General features: G+C 39.5%; 1 non-coding gene across 1 annotated transcript; it reads left to right on the forward strand.

Annotated features, from left to right (window-relative positions):
• The first annotated feature begins 9,505 nt into the window (after positions 1 to 9,505).
• LOC148574322 (small nucleolar RNA R71) lies at positions 9,506 to 9,613 on the forward strand. Its single transcript, XR_015906011.1, has one exon. It is a non-coding gene; the product is annotated as a small nucleolar RNA R71 (small nucleolar RNA).
• The last annotated feature ends 383 nt before the right edge of the window (positions 9,614 to 9,996 follow it).

Consider the following 9,996-nt stretch of genomic DNA (forward strand, 5'->3'; position numbering starts at 1 on the left):
TTAGCATGAGGACATGCTAATGTTTAAGTGTGGGGAGGTTGATAAACCACTATTTTATGGTTTATCTTGTGCTTAATTGAGTGGTTTTTATCTACTCTTTACCCACTTATTCATACTATTTGCATGGTTTTATATTTTCTTCCTAATTATGTGCTTTGATTGAAAACATGCTTCTTTGGACTTATAATTGCTAATATTAATCCTCTCTTATTACCATAAGATGCCTTGATATGTGTGTTAAGTGTTTTCAGATATTATAAGGCAGGAATGGCTTGGAGGATGGGAAGAAAGCATGCAAAAGTGGAAGGAATGCAAGAAGTTGGAGAAATTGCTAAGTTGTCCAGCCTGACCTCTCTGCACTCAAACGGCTATAACTTTAGCTACAAAGGTCCAAACGACGCGGTTCCAGTTGCGTTGGAAAGCTAACGTCCGGGGCTTCGATTTGATATATAATATGTTATAGTTCCCCTGAAGCTAGGCGACGCGACCGCGTGATCCATGCGGCCGTGTCGCAAGTGACGGAAATCAGCGCAAATGAATTCGGAACCAGCAAATTCTGGGCTATTTTTGACCCAGTTTACGGCCCAGAAAACACAGATTAGAGGCTATAAAGTGGGGAATGCATCCATGCATAAAGAAGGCTCTCATATTCACAATTTTAGGAGTATATGTAGTTTTTAGAGAGAGAGGTTCTCTCCTCTCTCTTAGGATTAGGATTTAGGACTTCTCTTAGTTTTAGGAGTGACTCTCAATCCCAGGTTCTTTATTTTTATTTTTCCAATTTAATTTATGAACTCTTCCATGTTATGATTTGAATATTTTATTTAATATAATTTGAGGTATTTCGGATTTATGATTGCTCTCTTTAATTTATTAATGCTCTGTGTTTATCCAAGTTATTTTCATCCAAGTAGACTTTCTTCCCTTTTGGCTTTGGTTGATTGATTGGTAACACTTGAGCTGTCAAATAAAACAGTGGTTGAAATTGGCAGATTCTGATTGCACTAGAATTGCTCTAAAGCTAGTCTCTCCACAAGAGTTGACTAGGACTTGAGAATCAAGTTAATCAGTCCACTTAACCTTCCTTTGTTTAGTAAAGGTTAACAAAGTGGGATTAAAACCCAATTTTCATCACAATTGATAAGGATAGAACTTCCAGTTCTTCATACTTTGCCAAGAGTTTATTTTTATTATTAATTTATCTTTCATAATTATTCTTCTTTCTCAAAACCCTAATTTACAATCTCCATAACCAATAAGAACATACTTCCCTGCAATTCCTTAAGAAGATGACCCGAGGTTTAAATACTCGGTTATCAATTTTAAAAAGGGGTTTGTTACTTGTGACAACCAAAACGTTTGTACGAAGGGATTTCTGTCGGTTTAGAGACTATATCTACAACGCGACTGTATTTATAACATTCTTTACTGGCAAAAATCCTAACATCACATACACAAGCAAATCAGACAGTATAGATAAACAAACAATGCACACATTAATCAAATAGGAAAATAATGTAAATAAAGCAACATACAGTATAGGCACTGATGGAGGATAAATATCGGTAAATAATTTCACACAAATAATCACGTTGCAAGTATAGTGCTAAACCAACAATCAATCCTCGATCAAAGTTTAATTTGGTTGTAACAAGTAAAAACCCAATAAAAATAAACCGAAGTATTCAAATATCGGGTCGTCTCTCAAGGAATTACAGGGAAGTCTTTATGTTATTGGTTATGAGATATATTTTTGGGGTTTTGTAATAGGAAATAAGAAAGTAAAATGCCAAGAAAGTAAACTAATAACTAAGAAGGCTCTTAGCAAGGAAAGAGAATTAGAAGTCCTATCCTCATTATCATCGTTAATTGTGATGGTAAATGTAAATTGCCTTCACTTAGTTAACCTCTAACCAATGAAGAAAAGTCAAGTGCATACAATCAACTTGAGTTCACAAGTCCTAGTCAACTCATAGTGAGAGACTAGATTTAGTGAAGTTCAAGCTAACTGGCAATCTTCAATTACCAATCAACAAGAGACCTTGACAATTCAAGAGTCTCCAAATCATCAACCCAAGCCAAGAACACAAAAATCTATTTTAAAATCTAACCAAGCATTTTATCAAACACTTGGAAAGCACAAAATAAAGCATGTTAGAATTGCAACAATAATGAAATCTAACAACTACCAATTGCAAGAGATGAACAATAAAAACTAAAGAAAGCAATAATAACATGAAAATATAAATTGCATTAATAAAGATCAAGAGTAGAAAAAGTGCATAATATAAAGGCAACAAAGTGACGGAAATAACAAGTAGAATTAAAGGACAAAGGTGTAGGAAAAAAAGGTTGCAAGGAAATGTAAATGAAAACAAGAATTAAATCTAAATCTAAGAAGAAATTGAAAGAAGAAACCTGATAAACCCATATTTCATAAGTTCTTTTGTGCTTAATTTGAGTGATTTATACAATCCTTCACCTACTTATTCACATTAATTGCATAGTTTTACTTTCCCTTCCTTATTATGTGATGTAAATAAAAAACATGTTTCCTAAGCTTTAAAATTAATTAATTTAATTACCTTTATTTCCATTCGATGCCGTGATTAGTGTGTTGAGTAGTTTCAGATTTTCTAAGGCAGAATGACTTAAAGGATGGAAAAGGAAACATACTAAAATGGAAGGAGAAAGCAAAACGGAGCTTTAAGGAAACTGGTATCCACGCGATCGCATGGATGACGCGATCGCATGCCAGAAGCGAAGATGCAGTGACGCGGCTGCATGACTGACGCGACCGCGCGCCATAAGCAGAACACATACGACGCGGACGCGTGACCGACGCGACCGCGTGGCAAAGAAAAGCTCCGAATGACGCGACCGCGTGACCCATGCGGACGCGTGACAGAGGCCACGTATCAGAATTTACAGAATACGCCTCCAGCGATTTCTGAAGCCCTTTTTGGCCCAATTCCAAGTCCAGAAGGCATAGACCAGAGGTTATAAAGTGTGGGAATGCATCCATTCAAAGGGAGCTCGCATATTTTATTTTTCAATGATTTAGATTCAGTTGAGAGGGAGATCTTCTCTCTCTCTCTTAGGATTTAGGATTTCTTCTTATTTTAAGAGTGACTCTCAATCCAGGTTTTATGTTTCTTTGTTTTAGCTTCCTTTTACTTTTATTTATTCCAGCACTTGAATTGATCATTGAATCTATGAATTCTTCCATGTTGCAGACTGTTATTTGAATTAATAATATTTGAGGTATTTTCAGTTTATGATTGTTCTCTTTGATTTAAGTTACCATTGCTTCCCATCTAAGGACATTTTTTTATTATTATTCCAGCAATTTTACTTTTTCCCCTTTTCGGTCCTGGTTAAGAAATCAGTAACTCAACATAACCGATAATCGTTATCTTGCTAATTGAGCTGAACTTAAGTAATCCCAACCTTTTCTTAGGAAATAAATAGGATTCAAAGGCCAGATTAATTAGTCCCTTGACTTTCCTTTGCCTTAGTGAAGAGTGACCAAGTGGAATTTAGATTCAACTTTCATTATAGTTGAGAGAGATAACTAAGTTGGACCGCCAATTTCTCTTACCTTGCCAAAAGTCTGCTTTACAGTATTTATTTATTTTAATTGCCATTTACTTTACTTGTCATTTAAATCACTTGCTTCTCACCTTCTAAACCCCGATTACAACCTTTATAGCCAATAATAAGAACATACTTCCTCGCAGTTCCTTGAGAAGACGACCCGAGGTTTGAATACTCGGTTAACAATTTTTAAAGGGGTTTGTTACTTGTGACACCCAACACGTTTGTATGAAGGGATTTTTGTCGGTTTAGAGACTATATCTACAACGCAACTGTTTCTATGAATCTCTTTACTGGTAAAAATCCTAACGTCAAAACCTTAAACCTAGAGAGAGGAGAAAGCTTCTCTCTCTAGAATTCTACATCTAAAAACTAAAGTGTGAATGTATGAATGGAATGTATCCAGCTCCATCCCGAGCCTCTTGTCTTCATTTTTGGGCTTGAAACAAGGCCAAAATCAGCAAAGAAATCGCCCCAGCGTATTTACTTTATTGCAGCACTTGACGCTCATCACACGTACGCGTTATCTACACGTACACTTCACTTAGACTCTGCACTGGCCATGCGTACGCGTCATTTGGACTATGGCTTGGTCACACATATACGTCATCCATGCGTACGCGTCGAGACCAACTTCTCAAATCTTCAAATTCTTGTGTTCCTTCCACTTTTACATGCTTTCTTTCCACCCTCTAAGCCATTCCTGAGATCACTCAACGAACACATCACGGCATCGAATGGTAATAAGATAGAATTAAAAATTAGTAATTTTAAGGCCTAGGAAACATGTTTTCAATCATAGCACAAAATTAGGAAGGAATCTTAAAAACATACAATTTATATGAATAAGTGTGAGAATAGTTGACAAAATCCACTCAATTCAATACAAAATAAACCATAAAATAGTGGTTTATCAATCTCCCCACACTTAAACATTAGCATGTCCTCATGCTAAGCATGCATTCAGAAAATAAAAGCAATGCCACCACATCAAAATAATTGAACTACTCTTAAGATAAAACTTGAAATTCATGCATCTTAATTTTCTTTTTCAAATAAATTTTTTTTTAAGTAGGGTGAGAGATATATGGAATATTTTATAACTTTAAGACATAGATAGAGATGATCATGCAATAAGAACATGAGAACAGATAATAAAACATAATAGAAAACAGAAAGATAACATAAAAGAAGGGGGTGATGGAACGGGACCACCTTAGTGACGGCAGATACCACTTCCTCTAGAGAATCCAATTGAGCGCTTGATATATTCAATGTCGCACCCTTGTCTCTTTTGTTCTTCCCTTAGAGCTCTTTGATCTTCTCTAATTTCATTGAGGATGGTGGAATGCTCTTGATGCTCCATCCTCAGCTGATTCATGTTAGAGCTTAATTCTTCCATAGAAGTATGCCATTGATCCCAATAACTTTGAGGAGGAAAATACATCCCTTGAGGCATCTCAGGGATCTCATGTTGAGGTGGCTCCACATGCTCATGTTGTGGTTCATGTGCCGGCTCTCTAATATGCTCCATCCTTCTTTTAGTGATGGGCTTGTCCTACTAAATTAGAGTGTCACCTTCTATGACAATCCCAGCTGAATTGCATAGGTGACAAATAAGATGAGAGAAAGCTAACCTTGCTTGAGTGGAGGGCTTGTCCGCCACTTTGTACAACTCTTGAGGGATCACCTCATGTACTTCCGCTTTCTTTCCGAGCATGATGCAATGGAGCATAATGGCTCGGTCTATGGTCACTTCGGACTGGTTGCTAGTAGGGATGATAGAGCGTTGGATGAATTCCAACCATCCTCTAGCTATGGGCTTGAGGTCAGGCCTTCTTAGTTGGACAGACTTGCCTTGGGAATCCCTTATCCACTATACTCTTTCCACACAGATGTCTGAGAGCACTTGATCTAGCCATTGATCAAAATTGACTCTTCTAGTGTAAAGATGTGGGTCTCCTTGCATCAAAGGCAAGTTGAAGGCTAACCTCACAGTTTCCGGGCTAAAGTCTAAGATTCTCCCTCGGACCATGGTGCTTCAATTTTTAAGATGAGGGTTCACACTAATGTCATGGTTTTTCGTGACCCATGCATTAGCATAGAACTCTTGCACCATTAAGGTCCCAACATCTTGGATGGGATTCGTTAGGATTTCCCAACCTCTTCTCGGAATTTCATGTTGGATCTCTAGATACTCATTCTTCTTAAGCTTGAAAGGGACCTCAGGGATCACCTTTTTCTTTGCCACTACTTCATAGAAGTGGTCTTGGTGGGCTTTGGTGATGAATCTCTCCATCTCCCAAGATTCAGAGGTGGCGACTACTACCTTTCCTTTCCTCTTTCTAGAGGGTTCTCCGACCTTGGGTGCCATAAGTAGGAATAGAAAGCAAAAAGGGAGGTGTTAATTTGCTCCCAATAGTTTTGTGGAGGAAAGTGCATCCCTTGAGGCATCTCAGGAATTTCATGATGAGGAATTTCCTCATGCTCTTGTTGAGGTTCATAAGTGGGCTCTCTTGTTTGCTCCATCCTCTTTTTAGTGATGGGCTTGTCCTCTTCAATGAAGATGTCTCCCTCCATGATAATTCCAACCGAATTGCAGAGTGACAAATGAGGTGAGGCAAGGCTAACCTTGCCAAAGTGGAGGACTTGTCAGCCACCTTGTAGAGTTCTTGAGGTATAATCTCATGAACTTCCACTTTCTCCCCAATCATGATACTATGGATCATGATGACCCGACCCACAGTTACTTCGGATCGGTTGCTGGTAGGAATGATAGAGCGTTGGATGAACTCCAACCATCCTCTAGCTACAGGCTTAAGGTCCGGTCTTCTCAATTGAACCGGCTTGCCTCTTGAGTCAATTTTCCATTTAGCTCCTTCCACACATATGTCCATGAGGATTTGGTCCAACCTTTGATCAAAGTTGACCCTTCTAGTGTAGGGGCATGCATTTTCTTGCATCATTGGCAAGTTGAACGCTAACCTTACATTTTTCGAACTGAAATCTAAGTATTTCCCCCGAACCATTGTAAGCCAATTCTTTGGATTCGGGTTCATACTTTGATCATGGTTCCTAGTGATCCATACGTTTGCATAGAACTCTTGAACCATTAAGATTTCGACTTGTTGAATAGGATTGGAGAGAACTTCCCATCCTCTTCTTCTAATCTCATGTCGGATCTCTGGATACTCACTCCTTTTGAAGTTGAAAGGGACCTCAGGGATCACCTTCTTCTTGGCCACAACTTCATAGAAGTGGTCTTGATGGACCTTTGAGATGAATCTCTCCATCTCCCATGACTCAGAGGTGGAAGCAATTACCTTCCCTTTCCTCTTTCTTGAGGTTTCTCTGGCCTTAGGTGCCATTAATGGTTATGAAAAAATAAAAAGTAATACTTTTACCACACCAAACTTAAAAGGTTTGCTTGTCCTCGAGCAAAAGAAGAAAGAAAGTAGTAGAATAAGAAGAAAATGGAGGAGATGGAGGGAGATATGTGGTTCGGCCAAGGGGTAGAAGTAGTGGTTGTAATGTGTGAAAATGAAGGAGTGGTGAGGGGTTTATATAGGGATGGGGGGAGGGTTAGGTTTCTTGTATTAGGGTTGGGTTTTGGGAGGGAAAAGATTTTGAATTTGAAGGTAGATGGAGTTTTGGGGGAGAGTGAATGGGGTGATTGGTGAAGGGTATTTGGGAAAGAGTGTTATGAAAAGGTGTGAGGAAGAGAGAGAGAGGTGGAGTAGGTGGGGATCCTGTGGGGTCCACAAATCCTGAGGGGTTAAGGACTTAGCATCCCTGCTCTATTTAGGCGTGTAAATGCCCTTAGAGTGCAATCCTGGCGTTTAACACCAGACTGCTGCTTGTTTCTGGCATTAAACGCCAAGTTGTAGCCTGTTTCTGGTGTTAAACGCCAGACCGTAGCTTGTTTCTGGCATTTAACTCCAGCTTGATACTTCTTTCTGGCATTAAACGCCTGTCTGATGCTTCTTACTGGCATTTAAAGCCAGTAAGCTCTTCCTCCAGGGTGAGCTATTTTTAATTCTGTTTTTCATTCTATTTTTGATTTTTTGGTTGTTTTTGTGACTTCACATGATCATCAACCTAAAGAAAACATAAAATAACAATGGAAAATAAATAGATATAATTAAATAACATTGGGTTGCCTCCCAATAAGCACTTCTTTAATGTCAATAGCTTGACAGTGAGCTCTCATGGAGCCTCACAGATAATCAGAGCAGGGTTGGGGCCTCTCAACACCAAACTTCGAGTTTAGTTGTGGCCTCTCAACACCAAACTTAGAGTTTGGTTGTGGCCTCCCAACACCAAACTTAGAGTTTGAATGTGGGGATTTTGTTTGACTCTGTATTGAGAGAAGCTTTTCATGCTTCCTCTCCATGGTTACAGAAGGAGAACCTTGAGTCTTGAATACAAGGTAGTCCTCATTCAACTGAACGACTAACTCTCCTCTGTCAACATCAATCACAGCTTTTGCTGTGGCTAGGAAGGGTCTGCCAAGGATGATGGATTCATCCTCATCCTTCTCAGTGTCTAGGATTATGAAATTAGCAGGGATGTAAAGGCCTTCAACCTTTACTAGCACGTCCTCTACTAGTCCATAAGCCTGTTTCATTGATTTGTCTGCCATCTCTAGTGAGATTCTTGCAGCTTGTACCTCAAAGATTCCCAGTTTCTCCATTACAGAGAGTGGCATGAGGTTTATCCCTGACCCCAGGTCACACAGAGCCTTCTCAAAGGTCATGATGCCTATGGTACAAGGTATGAAGAATTTTTCGGAATCCGGTTTCTTCTGAGGTAATGTCTGCCTCATTAATGCATTCAGTTCATTGGTGAACAAGGGGGGTTCATCCTCCCAAGTCTCAGTACCAAATAACTTGGCATTCAGCTTCATGATTGCTCCTAGATATTTAGCAACTTGCTCTTCAGTGATGTCTTCATCCTCTTCAGAGGAAGAATATTCATCAGAGCTCATGAATGGCAGAAGAAAGTTCAATGGAATCTCTATGGTCTCTGTATGAGCCTCAGATTCCTTTGGTTCCTAAAAGGGAAACTCCTTTCTGTCCAGATGACGTCCCATGAGGCTTTTCTCACTGGGACTCACGTCTTCCTCACTCTCTCCAGGTTCGGCCATGTTGGTCATGGTTATGGCCTTGCACTCTCTCTTAGGATTTTCTTCTGTATTGCTTGGGAGAGTACTGGGAGGAGTTTCAGTAATCTTCTTACTCAGCTGACCCACCTGTGCCTCCAAATTTCTAATGGAGGACCGTGTTTCATTCGTGAAACTTAGTGTGGTCTTGGATAGATCAGAGACTATGGTTGCTAGGCCAGAATGGCTCTGTTCAAAATTCTCTGTCTGTTGCTGAGAAGATGACGAAAAAGGCTTGCTATTGCTTAACTTATTTCTTCCACCATTATTATTGAAGCCTTGTTGAGGCTTCTGTTGGTCTTTCCATGAGAAATTTGGATGAATTCTCCATGAAGGATTATAGGTATTTCCATAGGGGTCTCCCATGTAATTCACCTCTGCCATTGCAGGATTCTCAGGATCATAAGCTTCTTCTTCAGAAGATGCTTCTTTAGTACTGTTGGATGCAGCTTGCAATCCATTCAGACTCTGAGAAATCATATTGACTTGCTGAGTCATTATTTTATTCTGAGCCACTATGGCATTCAGAGTATCAATTTCAAGAACTCCCTTCTTCTGAGGCGTCCCATTGTTCACAGGACTCCTCTCAGAGGTGTACATGAACTGGTTATTTGCAACCATTTCAATGAGTTCTTGAGCTTCTGCATGGGTTTTCAGATGAAGAGATCCTCCTGCAGAATGGTCCAATGATATTTTTGACAACTCAGACAAACCATCATAGAATATACATATGATGCTCCATTCTGGAAGCATGTCAGTAGGACACCTTTTGATCAATTGCTTATATCTTTCCCAAGCTTCATAGAGGGACTCACCTTCCTTCTGTCTGAAGGTTTGGATTTTCACTCTAAGCTTGCTCATCTTTTGAGGTGGAAAGAATTTGGCCAGGAAAGCACTGACCAGCTTTTTCCAAGAGTTCAGGCTTTCCTTAGGTTGTGAATCCAACCATGTTCTAGCTCTGTCTCTTACAGCAAAAGGGAAAAGCATAAGCCTGTAGACCTCGGGATTAACTCCATTGGTCTTGACAGTGTCACAGATTTGCAAGAATTCAGCTAAGAACTGATGAGGATCTTCCAATGGAAGTCCATGAAACTTGCAATTCTGTTGCATTAGAGAAACTAATTGAGGCTTAAGCTCAAAGTTGTTTGCTTCAATGGCAGGAATTAAGATGCTTCTTCCATAGAAGTCAGAAGAGGGTGCAATGAAGTCACCAAGCATCTTCCTTGCATTGTTGGCAT

The sequence above is a fragment of the Arachis ipaensis genome, chromosome B2 (genome assembly GCF_059453495.1).
Source record: "Arachis ipaensis isolate K30076 ecotype BB chromosome B2, ASM5945349v1, whole genome shotgun sequence".
In the NCBI taxonomy this organism is placed as follows: Eukaryota; Viridiplantae; Streptophyta; class Magnoliopsida; order Fabales; family Fabaceae; genus Arachis; species Arachis ipaensis.